The 19,202-nt window shown below is 46.4% G+C and overlaps 1 protein-coding gene across 3 annotated transcripts in view; it reads left to right on the top strand.

The window, feature by feature from the left end:
• The window catches only part of Bcar3 (BCAR3 adaptor protein, NSP family member), a 109,230-nt gene that overhangs the window by 48,646 nt on the left and 41,382 nt on the right, over positions 1-19,202 (top strand). The window contains exon 1 of one of the 3 annotated variants that reach the window (XM_090334221.1): positions 4,613-4,918. The exons of the other annotated variants lie outside the window; for them this stretch is intronic. The gene's annotated coding sequence lies outside the window, so the exon portion shown is untranslated. Of the gene's footprint in view, positions 1-4,612; positions 4,919-19,202 lie in introns of those variants that run through there. 3 annotated transcript variants of the gene reach the window in all.

Below are 19,202 nucleotides of genomic sequence, written 5' to 3'. Positions count from 1 at the left end.
TATTCCAAAACTCTTTACATTTGTCAAAACAACACTGACATTTCTGAGAGTCTTCCAGAACTTCTTAGGTGTTCTTACTTCAAAACAGCCAGGACATTCCCACACCTAGCCCCCACTCTATCTTCTTTTGCCAGTTTTATTCCGGATGAATATTGTGGGGTTGCAGATGTTGTCATAAAGTTTTCAGAAATATAATCATGGCATCTTGAAGGCATAGGAAAGCTGAGGGACCCAACAGATACTACCAAATGCTAGGCCGGGTTTTTAAAAGATAGAATTGTTTGCTGTTAAACTCTGCCCTCTAGTGATGACCAAGCGCCATGACAGTATAGCCCTAATTGCAATTCAGTTTCTAAAAATTTGGGTATGAAATGTAATAATATATTTTAACTTCAGGGAAAAAATTGTATGTTTATGATACTTAAAAGGCAAGTAGCTCATTGACCTTAGATATATTATATCTTATAATGCGAAGGCATGTTATTAGGATAATTAATAGTCTAGAAGGAAGAACTGTGGTATGTATGTGGTTTGGGTTGGGAGGCTTCAGTTCAGCTGAAGTTCTACCTGTGTTAAGTAAGACTTCTCCTTGGAAGAGCTTGCTTTGGACTTGTGACGTGACAGTTGATAACCTGAGTGGCAGGTCAGGAAGGAAGTTGGAATTAGGGGAGGCAGAACACAGCCATTGCCATTGGAGTTTGATGAGGAAGCCTTGAGCCTGTGGAACTGTGTGTGTCCTTCCTCACTGGAGGGGAGAAGCTGAGTATTTTGTTTGGGGCTTGAACTCGGGGCCTGGGTACTGAGATTTTCTGCTCAAGAACAGTACTCTACCACTTGAACCACATCACTTGTGATTATTTGGTGGTTAAATTAGAGATACAAGTCTCATTGACTTCCCTCCCCAAGCTGGTTTCAAATTGCGTCTCACCTTCCTGAGTAGCTAAGATTGTGGCAGGAGCTATTGTCACTCACCCACCTGTATGTAGCTGTTTATTCCATAGAGTGACTGAACACTTAGGGCCTAATCAAAACCATCTAAAACAAATAATATATTAGAGAAGAATTCCTAAATTCTTTGGTCTCTCCATTCTTTTCTGAAAGTCCTAAAAAATATTTTGCTATATAGGTTAGAACTATTTATACAGTGTTAGGACTAAAATGGAGGAATAGTTAAATGTTTATAGGATCAGTTTTTATTTAATGAATACTTTGTGCTGAATGCATTTTACTCATTTAAAACTACCTTGAGCTGCAGCCCCATTTCCCGTTTCCTTTCCTTTCCTTTTCTTTCTCCCCCCCCCCCAGTGGGTTGTGGGGCTTAAACTGGGCCTAGGCACTGTCCCTGAGCTCTTCAGCTCAAGGCTACCACCCTACCCTTGAGCCAGGCTCTACTTCCCATTTTCTAGAGGTTAATTGGAGATAAGAGTTTCACATTCTTTACTGTCCGGGGCTGGCTTTGAACCTTCATCCTCATATCTCAGCCTCCTGAGTAGCTGAGATTACAGGCTTGAGCCACTTTACCTGGCTCCACTTCCTGTTTTCTAGTACTTTATTGGAGATAAAATTTTCACAGTCTTTAGTGCCCGGCTGGCTTTGAACCGAGATACTCATATCTCAGCCTTCTGAGTAGCTAGGATTACAGGTGTGAGCCACTGCACTCGGCTTACTTTAATCATTTTTCCAGACAAATGAAGTTTGGTGGGAAGAAAGGCCTTGTGTTTTTTGTTGTTGTTATTTTGTTTTGTTTTTTATTTATTTATTTATTTATTTATTTATTTTTTGCCAGTTGTGGGCTTGAGCTCAGAGCTTGAGCACTGTCCTTGGACTTTCTCAAGGCCAGCACTTTATCACTTGAACCTCAACACCACTTCTGGCTTTTTTCTATGTATGTGGTACTGAGGAATTGAACTCGGGTCTTCGTGCATGCCAGGCAAGCACTTTAACCACTAGGCCAAACTCCCAGCCCCTGTTTTTTAAATTTTTTTTATTGCAGTGTATAGAGGAGTTACAGTTACATTATACTTCTCACACATTGTTACCCCTTCTCTTGTTTTTTCCCCATTTCCCTCCCCCCAACCCCAGGCCTTGTGTTTTTGAAGACCTCTGAAGCATCTGATGTAGTAGAACCCAGTTTGGCTCTTCTGCTTTTGCCTTCTATCTGTCCTATGATGTGTTTTGGTGTTGGACTCAGGAGAAAATCTGGCTTCATATAGATGCATAGTTCAAAAAGGGAAATGAGATGTATTTTGAAATCTTTTCAAATGACATAGACCTTCTCCTGTGATACTAGGCTAGACTTAACATGCTGCCCCTTCCTTAAAGGCACACTACACTGTGGACATTCAAACCTAGCTGGAGTCTTTATCTATTGATTTCTCTTGCAGTCTAAGTGGATCAACTCCCTATGTGTTAAGTACATTTAATCTCTTCTTTCTTCCTTCTTCTTCTTGTGTTTAATGGGGCTGGAACTCAGGACCTTATCCTCTCACTTGCCTTTTTTCACACTATGCCAGGTAGTCTCGTACTACTCAAGCCACACTTCCATTTCTGGCTTTGGGTTAATTGGAGATAAAAAAAATCTCCTAGAGCCAGGTGTGAGTGGCTTGTACCTGTAATCCTAGCTACTTAGGAGGCTGAGATCTGAAGATCACAGTTTGAAGCCAGCCTGGGCAGAAAGGCTATCAGACTCTTACCTCTAATCACCAAAAAGCCACAAATGGTGCTGTGTCACAAAGTGGTAGAGCACTAGGCTTGAGCAAAAAACAAATTCACAGTGCCCAGACCCTGAGTGTAAGCCCCGGGACCTGTTCTTTCTCTCTCTTCCTCCCTCCCTCCCTCTCCCCTGGACTTTTCTGCTTGAGCTGGCTTTGCATCTCAATCCTCAGCTCTCAGCTAGGATTACAGGTGTAAGCCACCAGTGCCTGGCTTTAGGTTGATCTTCTAAACGTTAACATACTTCATTATGTAACTAATATCACCATTGAGCTCATTAGACGTCATTAAGGGTTAGGCAAACTGTCAGAGGCCTGGTGGTGTGAGTTTTCCCCAAGTTCAGATCTCCACTTGGCGGGTTTTCCTCATTGGCAAGAAGCTGTGCCAGTTGTTTTCCTGGAAGTCCCAAGCCAGCTTTGTTCATTTTTACATGTCTGCCAGGCAGATACCCGAGTGGGTATCTGTCAGCCCGTCTTTGAAGTGGAATGGTGTTCAGCACTCTGCCATCGTCCATCGTTCTGCCCCTAGGCAGGCTTTACCTTGGGTTTCTGGCATGTAGCCTGAGCCCCCCGCCCTGCCCCGCACACAGAGACTCACCCAGCCCCAGAGACTCAGGACCGAGCCCAAGCTCCCCAGAGATGAACCCTTTCTGTTAATCAGAGGACTACTGTGGTGGAAACGGCTGCTTTTTCTTATACGTGTGTCCCAGCAAGTGTAGGGGCTGTGAGCTACTTCCCTGCTTCCTCCTAGGGTACTACCACATCACCCAGTGTGGCTTTTCCCGCCTAAGTGCCTAGAGCTAAACAGTCTTCATGTTACTATTATGTAAGTAACTTTAGAACCCCTTGAGAGCCCCCAGGACTACTGAGCACACCAAGTCCCTAGTGCAGAGGGAGGACGTGGCTCTTAAAGAGCCTAGAAGATGACACAACACTTACCCAAACTCATAGTTCTCCTACTAATGTTTTTTCCCCTAACTCAACCTACACCAACCATTGCACTTATGTAAGACCCTGATGATAAATATAGAGAAGATACTAAATACATTTTTAAAAAGTAAGAAAGGGGCCGGGAGTTTGGCCTAGTGGTAGAGTGCTTGCCTAGCATGCATGAAGACCTGGGTTCGATTCCCCGGTACCACCTACATAGAAAAAAGCCGGAAGTGATGCTGAGGCTCAAGTGGTAGAAGTCTAGCCTTGAGAAAGCCGAAGGACAGTGCTCAGGCCCTGAGTTCAAGGCCCAGAACTGGCAAAAAAAAAAAAAAAGTAAGAAAATATTGATGCCAGGTGCAGTGGCTTAAACTTGTGATTCCAATTACTCAGGAGGCTGAAATATAGAGGATCACAGTTGGAGGCCAGCCTAGGCAGAAAAAGTGTATTAGATTTCAGCTTCAAAATAACCATCCAGGAAAAGTAAGGCTGGAGGTATGTCTCAGGTAGTAGAATGCCATCTGAGCAAGCAAGTATGAGACCCTGAGTTCTAACCCCAGTGAGAGAGGGAGGGAGAGCGAAAGGAGAATGAGAATGTATTCTACAAGGCTCTTAGCTGTGGGCCTGTTTCTTACAATGAAGTGAATTGTGAAGCCAATACCAAGTCTGTATAACATAACTGAGTCACTGCTCATGATCTGCTATACAGAGCTGGACCAGCACTGGTGGTTCTGCTCTTATTGCTGTGTATTAAGACAGTGAAAATCGGTTTATGGCAGAGACACTCTATTTGGATGTGAAAGTTCAGCTGAGGGATAAACTCCTTGAAGGGATAAATTTACTTGGGACAGGCTGGAGTGGAACATTCTTGCGAGCTTAGCCTTTATTAACTGCCGGTCACCCTTGCTCATACTGGGCCCCAGTGTGGACTCGCTGGCTGGCTGCCATCCCGCCCTTCATGTGAATGAAGATAAGGATGTGTCAGACCCTGGGAATGAGAACATGCTGTTTGGCCCTTCCAGGCAATTTCCTTTCGAGTCCCAGCTCTGTCCAGATGGCATCTAATTGTGTCTTGAATGACCTTAGTGTCCAGACTGCAGGAACCTGGTCTGAGAGGCCATTTCACATATTTATTAGCCTGTGGACAAGAACATCATCTACAAAGCCTCCATTCATAGACTCAAAAGAGCTTTCTGTGCAGCAGCAATGATGAAGCTGATGGCTGCTTCCTGCGCCTGCCAGGCTCCCGTTGCAGTCTTGATTTTTCCCAGGCCCAGGTGAGTGTTTGAGACAGGGATCTGTGAGTCCATTCTGCCCAGTCCCTCCTCTCTGCCTCCTCCTGGTCTTCACCTAGACAGAACAGTCAAGACCTCCTCCTGCCCGATGTCTCAGGATTTCTCCAAGAGAGCCCAGGTGGTGACCACTGGGAATTCGTGTATTCTGAGCATTATCCCAGGCTGGGGGAGCACTCCTGAGCCAGAGGATGGAAGAGCTGCTCCTCCAGTGGGGAGTGTAACCTTGGTGCAGTAGGCTGTGCTCCAGGCTTGTGTGATTCTTAAGTCTTTGGGACTTATATGCAGAAAGGCATATGTTTAGAATAGGTTGGCACACCTAGGATATATTTGCCTATGCACCACAGTTTAGGAATCCTCTGTACTGGAAAACTGAAGACAATTCCCTTCCTTTTGGGGGGCCTACAGTAGATGGGAAATACCACTCATTTCCACCCGTTGCTGACAGGTCAGTGGACTGCCCTGATGTAAACAGGTACACGAGATACCATCTTTCCATGGAACATCAGGTTATGTGGGCTCATTTTCTTGTTGGCATTCATTTCTCAGATGTGAAAATCACATTCCCATAAAGTCCAGCAGAGCCGGACACTGTTACATCTTAACCTCAAGGTTTTGAGGGGTTTTTGACATTTGTACTAAATGAGTATACAAGTGAGGGCTATTCCATCCTTTACTATTTCCAAAGACCCTCCAGATCTCGGCCTCCTGGCGAAGGGATCTTCTTTTAGGATTTTGATCTCAAGATTTGATCTTACTCTAATAAGCCTGTGAACTCCCACTGACAAGTGAGGAACTTACCACTAGAAATAGCCCTGTGGAGTGGTGTGGATTCCTGACTCACTCTGGGAAGGAGGATGTGGAGAGGGCCCATGGTCTCTTACCTATCAGCTCCATTCTCTCAGACCAGCTTCTCCATGCTTAGAGAACAGGGCTTGCCCTGCTATTAGTTTTATAGCTTTAAAATTTATGGTGTATGGCATAGGACCTTCTCTGGTCATTCTAATTTGAAAAATCCCAGGGAAACTCTGATTGGTTTCACAATGATCATGTGTCCACTCATGGACACATGAGTCAGTGTTCAATGTTGTCAGATCTATGTCAAACATGTATATACATGCTATCTGTTGAATATATCATGTAATAACCAACTACCAACTACCAGCTATTTACATCAATTCTTCCCTGAATTTTCAGAAGCAAAGTATACTAGTTTTTTCTCATTATTTGTTTATTGGGGTACATATATAATATGTTAGCACAGGGATGTTGATTTTTGCAGGAATATTTTCCTACTCCCTATGCTATTTTTTATTTTATTTCATGAAGTATACAAAGGGGCTTCATTTTAATATTTACATTGATATACATAGTGAATTTTGATTAAATTCATCTCTATTGATTTCTTTTTTATTTTATTTATTTTTTTGTGGGTCATGGGGCTTGAACTTGGCCTAGGCACTGTCCCTGAAATCTTCAGCTCAAGGCTACCACCCTACTCTTGAGCCAAGCCCCTCTTCCCATTTTCTAGTTAATTGGAGATAAGAGTCTTATGTCCTTTTGTGCCTGGGCTGGCTTTGAACCTTGATCTTTAGATCTCAGCCTCCTGAATAGCTAGGATTACAGGTGTGAGCTACCTCGTCCGGCTCTATTGCTTTCTTAACTCCTCTCCCTCCTCTTTATTTTTATTTATGAGGTGCTGATTACAGGCCTAAATTCAGGATCTGGGTACTGTCCTTGAACTCTTTTGTTCAAGGCTAGAGTTCTACCACTTGAGCCACAGCTCCATTTCCAGCTTTCTGGGTAATTAATTGAATTTAAGATTTTTTTTTTTTTTTTTTTTTGCCAGTCCTGGGCTTAACCTCAGGGCCTGAGCACTGTCCTTGGATTTTTCTCAAGGCTAGAACTCTACCACTTGAGCCTCAGCACCATTTCCAGCTTTTTTTTTTTTTTTAATGTATGTGGTACTGAGGAATCGAACCTGGGTCTTCATGCATGCTAGGCAAGCACTCTACCACTAGGCCAAATTCCCGGCCCCTGAATTTAAGAATTTTATCATGGATTTTATAACTTTGGCTGTCTTCCAACCACAATCCTGAGCTCACAGCTTCCTGAGTAGCTACACTTTACAAGCATGAGCCACGAATACCAGACCCTCTTTTCTTTTAAGAAGAGTGTGGTTTCATTGTGTATTTTGTGTGTGTGTGGGTGTGTGTTTGTGTCTGTCTGTGTATCCTGTGCCTAGCTTTCTCTAGTTTATCCCGTCTGGATAATTTATGTGGTGAATACATGCTGACTTACAGCTTGTCAGGTCTGGCATGGTTCTAGAGGGGTTATCTTGCGGGCTGTGGCTCAGTTCCCTATGACCTGTACTTTGGCCTTGGAATACTCCCACATCTATTATTACTTCATTATCTCAGCTCCACATTCCTGAGAATTGTCTAGGCAATCACTACCCTAGTAGTCCTCCCTCTACCCAGCTGGTAGGATTCACGCTCCAGACCAGGGCTTGTATTGTCCTTGGAACCATGGGCAGAAAGAATCCGTATACACCCTGAGTACTGGGAGAGGCAGATGTTTTCCTCTGAGTGCTACTTCAGCAGACAGTACTCAAGGAAGTGAGGAAACTGACTGGTGATCACTTCAGGCTTGTGGGCCCTTTCCCCATGAGAAAGGGGCACAGGTCAGGCTCTCCATGCTTGACAAAGGCGTTGTCTTAGCCTGCAGTCAACACCTGTGAGCTGAGGGTTTGCAGCCTCCTGGTTCTGGGATGTGTGTCCATGCCCTACTCCTTCCTGTCTGCTGTCTCTGAGGGGAATGCTCCTAGCAACCAGCTGTGGGCTGTGTGTTCATGATCATATCCCACCGAGCCAGGTCCTGCCTCATTTTAATTATTAACTCTAAGAGCCATTTGATGACACGGGTAGAGGAGGCCATCATGCACATCCCCTCGTGTGAGCATCTAATGGATGCCATGACGCAATGTTTTGTAGCAATGCTGGCTCCTGCTAGGTGAGGTGGAAAGATGGACGACCACTGTCTTCCCCAGCAGGTTCTCCCAAGTGCTAGGTGTGGAGGGATTCACGGAAGGTCAGAGGTGGTGCTCCCCGTTGGCTCCCTCCTCTCCAGGGAAGGAGTCAGGATACTGCTGTGTCAAGGTTAACTGAGTTCTCTTACCAGTCACTGCCCTGCCAAGCCTAGCTGTGTTCAAAGTAGTAAGCATTTTCCCTTACTGTTCTCAGTCCCGTTCACAGCCTCCAGGTGTTTTCTCTCTTCCCCCTCCCTCCCTCTTTCATTTCCCCCTCTTCCCCTCCCTCCCTCCTCCACTCCTTCCCTCTCTCCCTCATCCCCTCCCTCCTTCCCCTGGCCACTAAGGGCTTCCTGGATCAGTGAGGCTTTTAGGTCACACAAGTCTTGGAGAATCAAGTAGGACTGATCTCAATGCACAGTCACACAACAATTTATGCACAATAACTAGGAGCTCATGGAAGCCCCACTCCATCCCCCCCACATGGACCTAGTAAGGAATCCTAATCTGGATGAATTCCCGTGGTTATCTTAGTGGAATATGGAGTTAGACAGTAGGTCACAAGGTGACAAGTGACCAGGATCAACACAACTTAGGACCATGGAAAAAAAAGGGAGGGTGCCATTAAACCCTACTCAAGTGTCTCATTTGGGTGGCTAACAATTGCTGGCAACAGAGAAGGGATTCTTTTTCTCTGGTCAGGCAGTTAGTCCTGATTTTTCTCTGTCCTGGTGCCAGCCCTGCCCCCACTCCCAGGATCCCACCCTCCAGGGCTGGCTATCTACCCAGACATCTGGCAGCCTTTCTAGGTGGAAGTTGGGTGGGAAGAACACACAATGTATGACTGACAGATTCCAGTCACTGGGGACTCAGAGAAAGAGGCTCAGGCAGAGAGGGCACGGGGCTGGTGGGGGGGACACAGTCTAAAGATGGCCCCTGGGCAGAGAGGGCACAGCCTGTGTGGGGCTGGATAAAGTGTGGTTCTAGTGTCAAGACATACCAGTAATGTGGGCCACTGAGCTCTCTAGGGACTCTTAAGCACAAAGGAAGATCTGTTGCCAAGACAAAAACCACCCAGCCTGGAGAGAGCTGAGTGAAGAGCTGAAGGAGTGAGAATCTGGCTATGCAGCCGGTCCAGATGTCAGCTCTGAGGCCAGCTTGGTGCCAGGCAATAGAAAAGGCAGATGTCCCGCAGATCCCACAGTGGGGATCTACAGGTTTGTACAGGGGTGGTCCATCTCCTCTGGAGGGCACCACGGGCAAATGTTGGATACACTGGATACATATGCTTCCTGTTACCATAAAGTCAATTGCCATCTGAACATGTGTGACTGAGACCATTTATGTAATTTTAATGGGCACTTTTTAAGTATAAGGACTAATGTTTACTTCACTAATGTTTACTTTCTTAACTATTTCCTTTCTCCCTCCACTCCCCAGTTGTGGGGCTTGAACTCAGGGCCTGGGCACTATCCCTGAGTTCCTCAGCTCAAGGCTAATGCTCTCCCACTTGAGCCACAGCACTACATCTGATGATTAATTGAAGATAAGAGTCTCAGACTTTGCTGCTTGGGCTGGTTTTAGATCTCAATCCTCAGATCTCAGCCTCCTGAGTAGCTAGGATGACAGGCTTGAACCACCAGCACCTGGCAACCGTCTCCTCTTTCTTCCCTGGTTTTGAAGATTCGGGAATCTAAGTACCAGCTGGTGCTAGTGGGTGATTGAAGGTACTATCCACCCTCTTCTGTAGGGGTGCAGGTCTTTGCCCAGCATAGCAGACCAGGGATAGTTGTTCCTTCAAAGGGATTCACAGCGCCGTCTACCATATGGGAGTGCTAGGCTCTGTATGTTATCCCACCTGATGCCCGTAAGAACCTTGTAAACCCAGCACTAATAGTTCACACCTGTAATCCAACTACTCAGGCGGCTGAGATCTGAGGATCGTGGTTCACAAAGCCAGCCTGGGCAGGAAAGTCCATGAGACTCTTATTTCCAATTAACCACCAAAGAAGCTGGAAGAGTGCTGAACTTGAGTGGACAAAGCTCAGGTCAGCACCCAGGCTCTGAGTTCAAGCCCCAGTACTGGCACATGTATATGAAAGAACTTGCTAAGTTTGGAGAGCAACCTGAGATCGTGTTCAAGAATCCAGCCTGGGTCCAGAGCAGGGAGGGCCCACGGAAGCACTTGCTACTTGACAGTGTGCATACTTCTCGTCATCGTCTCCCACAGCTCAGTCTGCGCACACTGATCATTTCCTATGGCTCAGGAATGATGTCATAAATATCCAGATGGCCTTTGGCAGTAGAAAGGTTCTTCATCCCTGCTAGTCTAGAGCATGGCTCCAGTCTTCTCTAGAGGCTGTGAGAGAGACTCTCCTCTGTGAGAGGGGCAGGTGCCTCTCTCACAGCTCAAGATGCCAGTTGAGGGACCTATTCCTGAGAGGCAGAGCAAGGGGCAGGAGAGTGGTGCTGCTGGCGGCAGAGTCATCCTGACATGGTTCCTGTGTCTTGCCATTCGCTGCATCACCACGGTGTGCCTCAGTGGTACTTTTGGTGTCCTTGCCTATTGGCTGTTTATGTAGCAGACACCTTTACCAAAAGTGGGAGGAAAGGAAAGAGAATGTACAAAAACAACCTGGGAGCTGGGAAGAAGAAATCAATGCTTGCTGTGGTGTGAGGTGTCCAGTGTGTAGAATGGAAGGAAGTGACTCAGGAGTGTGCTGAGGCTTCAGGGGATGTAGATGTCCCCTGGAAGGTTATCTAAAATATTATAGTCTGTGCCCTTTGCCCTGGGAGAAGGCACATAGAGAGTCAAGGCTTACAGATACGTGTCTGAGTATGTGATTTCCAAGAGGTGGAATTCTGTCTTGTGTGTGCATACTGTGAGTTTTATCTTAATGCCACACATCAGGAAATGAACCTTGTAACTGGGTACTAGTGGCTCATGCCCGTAATCCCAGCTACTTAGGAAGGTAAGATCTGAGGGCTTGCAGTTCAAAGCCAGCCTGGGCAGGAAAATCTGTGGGACTCTTCAATTAATCACCAGAAAAAGCTGGAAGTAGGGAGTGAGGGGAGGGAAATGGGGACAAAAACATGAGAAGGGGTATCAATGTGTGTGAAGTAATGGCACCTACTACCTGACAAATGTAACTGTAACCCCTCAATGTATTATCCCAACCCCCCCCCCCAAAAAATGGAAGTAGAGCTGTGGTTCAAGTGGTAGAATGCCAGCCTTGAGCAAAGAGCAAGCTCAGACAGCACCCAGGCTCTGAGTTCAAGCTCCAGTATTGGCACAAAAGGAAAGGAGGGAGGGAGGCAAAGAAAAGGGGGAAGGAAGGAGGGAGGGAAAAGAAAAGCAGGAAGGTGAGCTTGTGAGATACAATGTAGAAGGAAGGGCAGGACTGAGGGACAAGCTGTTTTGTGAAGATGGTCCTTTATCTCTGTGTGTGCTGAGCAGATCAATACTGTTTCCGGAAAGAGGCCATTTAACTGCCATCTTCTCTCACCTCCCCTGAGAAATCTGAGGAAACTGTCAGATAGAGATATGTAGCAAATACTCCTAAATGCTCTGTGTCCACCAGGGCAGGCAAACAGCATGGCCACAGCTGTATCCAAAGCAGCCCAGAGCTCAGTCAGCCTTGCCTGCCCTCTGCCCACTGAGACCAAGGCATTGCTATGTACTTAGGAATGTTTATAGGACTGTCTTCTGCAACTCTAGCTGCTCTCCCAGGCCTCTTCCCCAGCCTTCTCTCTCAATGGCTTCCCAGTTCTGTTCCCTCAGTCCTGTGCTGGGAAGGCGGACCCAGCAGCAGCTTTGTGTTGGGCTTACAAATGGCTCTCCATGTACAATGGGGTGATGTAGCAAAAGCCTGTCATAAATTTAAGATATCTTAAGTCAAAAATGAACATGAGTTAAGTTCAGGTGGCTCAGGCCTACAATCCTAAGTGCTCAGGAGGCTGAAATCTGAGGCTCAAGGTTCAAAGCCAGACTCCATGAGTGTTGGGAGCCAGAGTGGAATCAAATTGTACCTTGATTTGCATCAGACAATGGCTTTATTGTCTTATTGTTTTATGGCCCTATTCTGTTTAATTGCGATACACTGTGCCTGGTTGTAGTGCCTGTTAAAAGGGACTTGTTGCTAGGGCCTTTAGGCTTGCCTAAAGGTTGAAAAAGGGATTGAGGTCATAAGGCTGCAGCCGGAGGCAGTGGGTGTGAGGGGTAAGGTTTAGAATCAGACACCATAGTGGCCTGAGGGTCATATTTCTTTCCTACTTCTGGGGGGGCTCTCTGCTCTATCCCCATTTTCGATAGAAGATGTAGGATTTCTTCTAACTTCTCCATCGTAGCTATCCGGTCCTCCATTGGCTCATCATAACTTTCCTCCTTGATATTCAAATCTGAATTCTGATACTCAATATCTACTGGTTGTTGTTTCCTTTTCAAGATCTCACTTAGACTCTCTTGGGCTGCGGCATATGGCTCAGCCTCAGATTTTTCAGAAGGGTCCTTTAATTCATAAATTTCCCTTAATTCAAGATTAAGTTCAGCATTCTCATGTTGAGGATCTATGCATTCACTTACTAAATTCCATACATTAATAGCCTCTACTGGGGTCTTTTCGGGGCCATATACATTATAATAATCTTGAATTCCTTTTCCTATCCGCTGCCAGGTTTTTTGGAATTCCTCCTCTATAAACCTCGGGCATGCCTCCTCGACAAACTGTAGGAAGCTCTGAAGCACCCCTTTTTCCACCCATGTTCCGTGGGCTTCAAGTAGGCCTGTTAAGATCGGTACATATGACCTATGGCTATTAACTTGACCCATAATTTTTACTCTGGACAATACAGCCTCCCGCCCTCTCACGTCGTCCCAGATTTTCAGGGTCCCTGTTCGGGCGCCAGATGCCAGAGCCTACCGGCAGCAAATTGGGGTTCCTGAAATAGGGGGCAGGGACTCAAAAAATAGAAGAGAGACAAACACATCGGTCCGGGAGGTCTGCAGCCCAGGTAAAAACTGCTCCCCCGTTTATTGTCAACTCCAGCCTTCTATCCCTTCTTGAAACCAGGGAACTTCCAGGTGTTACATTCATATGGTAAATCTCAGGTCATTTAAACAGAATAAGGCCAGAAAACAATAAGACAATAAAGCCATTGTCTGATGCAAATCAAGGTACAGTTTGATTCCACTCTGGCTCCCAACACATGAGTCCATGAGACTTTTTTTTTTTTAATCTCCAGTTAACCACGAAAAAAAAAAAAAGCTGGAAGTGGAGCAGTGGCTCAGTGGTGTGTAGAGCAGTCGCGTTGAGCAGAAATTCAAAGGGAAACCTTCCAGGTCCTGAGCTTAACCTCCAGTACTGGCACCTCCTCTCCAAAGGCACTTGATATGACTAGCCTGCCAAATCCCCTAGCTCAGCCTAGTGCTCAGAACACTTACAGCAGCTAGAATTAGGCAAGCCATCTAACACAAAGAAAATATTGACTGTCTCACATAATGGCTAGTATAGTGAAAGTGAAATACAACATGGTTGTATGGTTCTCTTGGAAGCTGTGAAGTCAGGGACCATTGGGTGTCTACAGAGAATCAGACAACGGAGGACAGGTGTCTGCAAATGCTGTGGTGACAGAGCTGTCCATAATTCTGCCTCTTCCTACAGGCACTACCCGACCACACTGCTCCTGGGGGAGCTGTAATACCACACTGGTGCCTGAGGCCACGTAGCCTCTCCTTTCTCCTGTGGGCAGCAGGGAATGGAGCTGGTTCCCTTGGCCTTAATCCCTCATTTGTTAAAGCTGTCTTTGTTCACAAAGAGCCAGATCACTGGCTTGGTAGGAACAAAAAGAAAAAGATAGGGGGGGGGGGGGGGGGGGGGGGGGGGGGGGGGTGTGTGTGTGTGTGTGTGTGTGTGTGTGTGTGTGTGTGTGTGTGTGTGTGTGTGTGTGTGTGTGTGTGTGTGTGTGTGTGTGTGTGTGTGTGTGTGTGTGTGTGTGCGCGCGCGCGCGCCAGAGCCCACTAGACAGAAGCCTCGTTGTTTGGTGTGGTGTCTGTAAGAGTGTGTGGTATGAAGAGTCTGTGTTGCCATTCAGTTGGGGTGACTGACATTTGACGTTCTGAGAATTCACTGGAGCAGAGCTGAACTAGGCCTTGCAGCCTTGGATCAGTGTCCCATAGTTTACCTGCCATAGGCAGTGTCCCCCCATCCACAGAACTGCTTGACAGTGATCGAGAGTCCTCCTATATAAGGCTCAGCACCCTGTTTCTGGGGTGACCCTGGAGAAGGGGTGGGGGGGCTACAGACAGCAGTGGAAAGCAGACAGCTTGCTGGCATATCTTTTCCCTAAATCCTGCCAAGGAAGGTGGGTCTGTTTCTGCCACATTGCTGCTAGTGGGGGGCTGTGGCACTTTGGGAAAAGGGACTCTCATCCCTGGCAGCCAAGACCACCAGCAACAAGGAAGCGTACGTCTGCTGAATGTGGCTGGCAGGCAGCTCCTGTTTCTATGGTTACTGAGCTGGGCAGGTTAGCATTAGCGTTGCCCAAGGGAGGCCTGTCATTGAGAGAAGTGCTTTTGTGGTGGCAGAGGGGGGCTTCCTTTCTTGTCTTGACTCTTTTTCTGGGGATTTTGAGGGGCAGGACAACATTTGACTTGAGGAATGAGGATTTTCTCAGATTACCTGGCCACCCAGCCCTGCTTTATCACATGATAGATGTTTTCCTTGACACAGAGGAGCCTGTCTCTCAGATGGCCAGAGGGGGGCACTACAGAACACCATAGCATCTTTCCTGAGCTCTGTGCCTACTACCTGTCCCCTTCCTACCTTCACAAGTGCCTTTACCTCCCAGGCCCCCCCCAAAACCCCAAGTCCCTTGTACTAAAGCACCAAGAGAGTGTGCCATTGAACACAATTATAAGACATTATGAAAATCTCATTATTCGTTGCTTCCGTTGCTTACTGGACTCTGTGAAGTTGGAGGTTGGGGTCCCTGACTCTTTGTTCTCTGCAGAGTGACACCCCATTCTGGTCTTCTGTTTCTGTGTTCCTAGAATAGAATAATCATTGTGGAGATAATGTGTGGGAATTGATCAGTGTGGATAGGAGACATTTAAAAGCATAACAAGTCAGCAGAGGGCACTTTGGGAATTCATGCAATTATCATCTTTCACTGCAGTAACAACATGTTATTTTCGTCTCTGTGTCCTTGGCCATTTTGGAAGAAAATTGATTAAGGCTTTTTGAGTGCTGCTCCAGAGAGAATTTTTGGTGTAGAACAAAAAACAAAACTTGCTTAGTAAACTATTACCCAATCAGATCATGCAATTCTTTAATCTTGGCCATTTTGGAGAAGTTTCTTAGAGTACACACAGAGAAAGCCTTAGGTGATAGAGGTATGACTCCCCCCCCCCCCCCCCCCCCCCCCCCCCCCCCAGTGACCCAAATGTCTTTTGTTATGTTTTCACTCTGGCTCTGATGCATTTTACTACACAATTTTGTGCAGTTTATATGTCTGAATTACCTGTATATCTGTTTTCAGGAATGCATTTTCTTTTGCTTTGGGGAGAAAAATATAATTAAGATACTGTTGTCAGAAGAACCTCAAGCTATTTCTATTTAGAGTTCAAGGACCACTTCCTTCCCTTTCCCTGGCCTGGGAGGAAAGGTTTTTTAGCCTGAAAGAGATGGTCATTTCTGCCAAAAGGATGGCAGCAAGGTAAAGGCTGGATCCCTTCCTTGGTGGCTCTTAGCCTTTTGATGAGTCATCTCCACCAATGTGCTCCTGGAAATTTACCCTTTGACACCATCTGGTAGAAACAAGAGCAAACAGAACACTGGATACCAGTGGCTCACACCTGTACTCTCCTAGGTTTTCAGGACACTGAGGTCTGAGGATCATGGTTTAAGGCCAGCCTATGCAGAAAAGTCTGTGAGACTCTTACCTCCAGTGAAGTACTCAGAAAAAAGCTGAAAGTGATAACACTGTGGCTCAAGTGGTAGAGGTTAGTCATGAGCAAAAGATGCGCAGGGACAGAACCCAGGCCCAGAGTTCAAGCCCCAGGACTGGAGAGAGAGGGTGGGGGGAGAATAGATCCTGCCATCATCCCCTTAATTAGACAAGCAATGGACTCAGCTCAAAGATGCCAGCCTTCTCCTAACCTAAACTCTTTTTCTTTTTGTCTGTGTGTGTGTCAGTCCTGGGGCAACCAGCCAAGATAGCTTTGAACCATAATCCTCAGATTTCAGCCTCAATTTCACTTATAGCCCCCTCCCCCCTGCCCCCCCCTTTTTTTTTGAGAAGTTTATTAGATCAGAATCTCACAGACTTTGCTGCCCAGGCTGGCTTCGAACTTCCACCCTCAGATCTCAGCCTTCTGTCTGAGAAGCTAGGATTACAGGTGTGAGCCACTGGTGCCTTCTGGGAAGGTGTGAGCTTGTAGTCCTCCATCTTCCTGTCCAAGCACAGGAGCTGCTCCCTGAACAAACAGCTCTCTGTTTTCAGTCAGACCTAGTCCAAAGGCCTCTGGACAACCTGGCCTAATCTCACTGGATGTTTCTCATTCCTCCCTCATGCCTCCTCAATACTGCTCTTCCTGGTGCGAATCACTCTCTCTTCTTTATTATAAGTTCCTGCCTGCATGTGGTTGTAGAAATCTCCAGGACACATTCCATGTATGAGAGCCACAAAGTTAATATTTGGAATGGTAGAGGAGAGGAAGAGCTACAGGCAAAAACAAAAAAAAGAACAAAAACACCTGGATTTGATTTTTTTTTTAAATGAAACCCAATATGCACACTAGTTGAGCATAAGTAGAAGTAGAAGGCAGTTCCTTTTCTCTGAAGGAGTTCGGGGTAGGAGTGAAGGCCTCCTTCACACAGGACTGTAGAAAGGCCTCACTTCCTCATTTGACTGCATTGGACACAGGTTTGTGCCGGATGTGGTTCGATGAAGCCAGTAATTCAAGTTAAGATGGGTCACGACGAGGGCCAGGTGGCTTATGCCTGTAGTCCTAGCTACTCAGGAGGCTGAGATCTGAGGATCATAGTTCAAAGCCAGCCTGTGCAGGAAAGTCCATGAGACTTTTATCCCCAATCAGCCTCCAGAAAAATGGAAGTAGTGCTGTGGCTCAAAATAGTAGGGCACTAGCCTTGAGTGAAAAAGCTCAGGGACAGTGCCAGGCCCTGAGTTCCATGAGACACCCGCCCCCCAAACAAAATAAAACAAAAAATCAGTCATGAAAGTAAAGGACTTAATAAAAGAACGAAGGGGTATGGGGCAGGCAGTTGGGTTGGGAGGCAGCGCAGTCCCATCCACCAGGTGGGCGGGGTAGAGATTGCTCAGGGTGTTTGCTGACAGACTTGCTAATTAAACACCACCAAAAGGCAATATTGCTTTGCCAATAGTGATGGCTGTGCCAACGTTATCAGCTGCAGGCTGACTACCAGAACATACTAATTAAAAACAAACAGCTCTGGGGGTGTGCCTGCGGTCCTGCCTGTCCTCAGGACCCCTGAGATGGCACTCAGGGAATGCCACCCCCTGGTTACTTTTTGGCCACCGCCTTTGCTCAAAGGAGCCACTGTGTCCTAACACAGCCGTGTGATGTGTACAGCTTATCCTGGGGTCCTCTCCCCCTAGGTGCTTGGTAACAAGCAAACAGACAAAGCCAGCAGGTTGTGTGGTGCTGTGCGATTCAGTCCAAAGCAGGAAAGGTGGGGGTGGGGGGGCTTAATGATTTCTGCTGGGTCTCTACATTAGAGGACAGCTTAAAGCTAAAGGCCTCTTCTAAGAGGGGTTAGAATTTCATCAGAAAGCAAGTCTGGTCACATGAGAATTTCTGGCACTGTGTGCATGGCAGGCTGGACACCAGCCTGCCAGAATTGAGCGAGTGGATCATATTGGCTTCAGAAGAGAAAAGTCCCAGACTGGCCTGTGAGAAGGAGACGCTGGCTGTGGACAGAGGTGGCAAGACCAGGGCTCTGCCATCAGGTGCCCCTTCCTTTTAACCCTAAAGAAGGTGACTGGTACCCAGAACTGAAGTCTGAAAGATGCCTACAGAATGCAATGCCTTCCACACCCTCTCTGCAGCTCTTTGCTGCTTCTACCAACGCAAATCTTTCCTGGGAATCAAGGTAGGTGTGGTTCGGAGATGAGGTTCATCTGTAATTCCCGGGCTGTTGAAAACATTGGTTTTCTAAAGGACGCTAGAAAAAGTTAGTTGGCTTGCTAACTGTAAAGACAGGTGCTTGTTTTGGCTGATAGCTCTTTGTAACTCCTAGCTGTATCCCCCCACTCTGGAAGGGGAGTCAGGGGTCCAGCCGGGGTTTCTTGCCTGTATTTGGGATGAATTTGTATTGTTCGTAGCTTATTGTTTCCTTGAGCTGGAATTTTACACCGAGGTAGTTCAAGATGACAGAGCTGTTTTTCTGTTTTCTCTCTCTGTGAAGTGTTCTACTTAATAACCTCAGGATCTATTATCTGTTAATCATGTATATGATATACAGAAACCACAAAATATATCTCCTTTTAGATGGTACCCAGCTCCCCAAACATTTCAGGATTCAGAAATAGATTGTTCTTCCCCGCCCCCACTCGACTTTTAACCTTGGCGATGTGATAAAGAGTACTAGTGACTTTTTTTTTTTTTCAGAATCTGATCTATCAATACACTATCTTGAGGGAAATATTCTGAAAACTTTGAGTAACTCAAAACAAGGCCTGGATTCTAGGTTGCCTGCCTATGACCCACTGAGTATTAAGATTAGCATGGGCTTCCACTCATCCTGGGATTTGTCTGTCTTAAAAAAATATTTTGCCAGCCCCAGTGAGACCATGAACTAACTTCCTTTCCTTCTGGGAAACAGAAGTCCGAAGGCTCTCAAGGAATCCTTCCACCCTAAGCAAAGGCAGCCCTCCCTCCCCTGAGGGCCAGAAGACATTAATGAGGCTGTTATGTCCTCCTTTCTTTTTCATAATGCTTTATAAAAGAAAAATGTCAGGAAACAACCTGTTACAGGGAAAAGCCCTGATTGTAGAAAAATAAGTGCTCAGCCTGGTGCTGGAGGTTCACATTTATAATGCTGGCTACTCAGGAGGCTGAAAATCTGAGGATCATAGTTCAAAGCCAGCAAGAAAGTCCATGAAGCGCTTTTATCTCCAGTTCACCAGCAGAAAAAAAGTCAAAAGTTGAGCTGGTCTCAAGGGCTAGAGAGCCAGTCTTGAGCACAAAAGCTTAGGGACAGT

Source organism: Megascapheus bottae, chromosome 6 (genome assembly GCF_031878675.1).
Source record: "Megascapheus bottae isolate mThoBot1 chromosome 6, mThoBot2.hap1, whole genome shotgun sequence".
In the NCBI taxonomy this organism is placed as follows: Eukaryota; Metazoa; Chordata; class Mammalia; order Rodentia; family Geomyidae; genus Megascapheus; species Megascapheus bottae.
The sequence above is the reverse complement of the archived record's forward strand: the minus strand, read 5'-3'. Positions and strand labels throughout refer to the sequence as shown.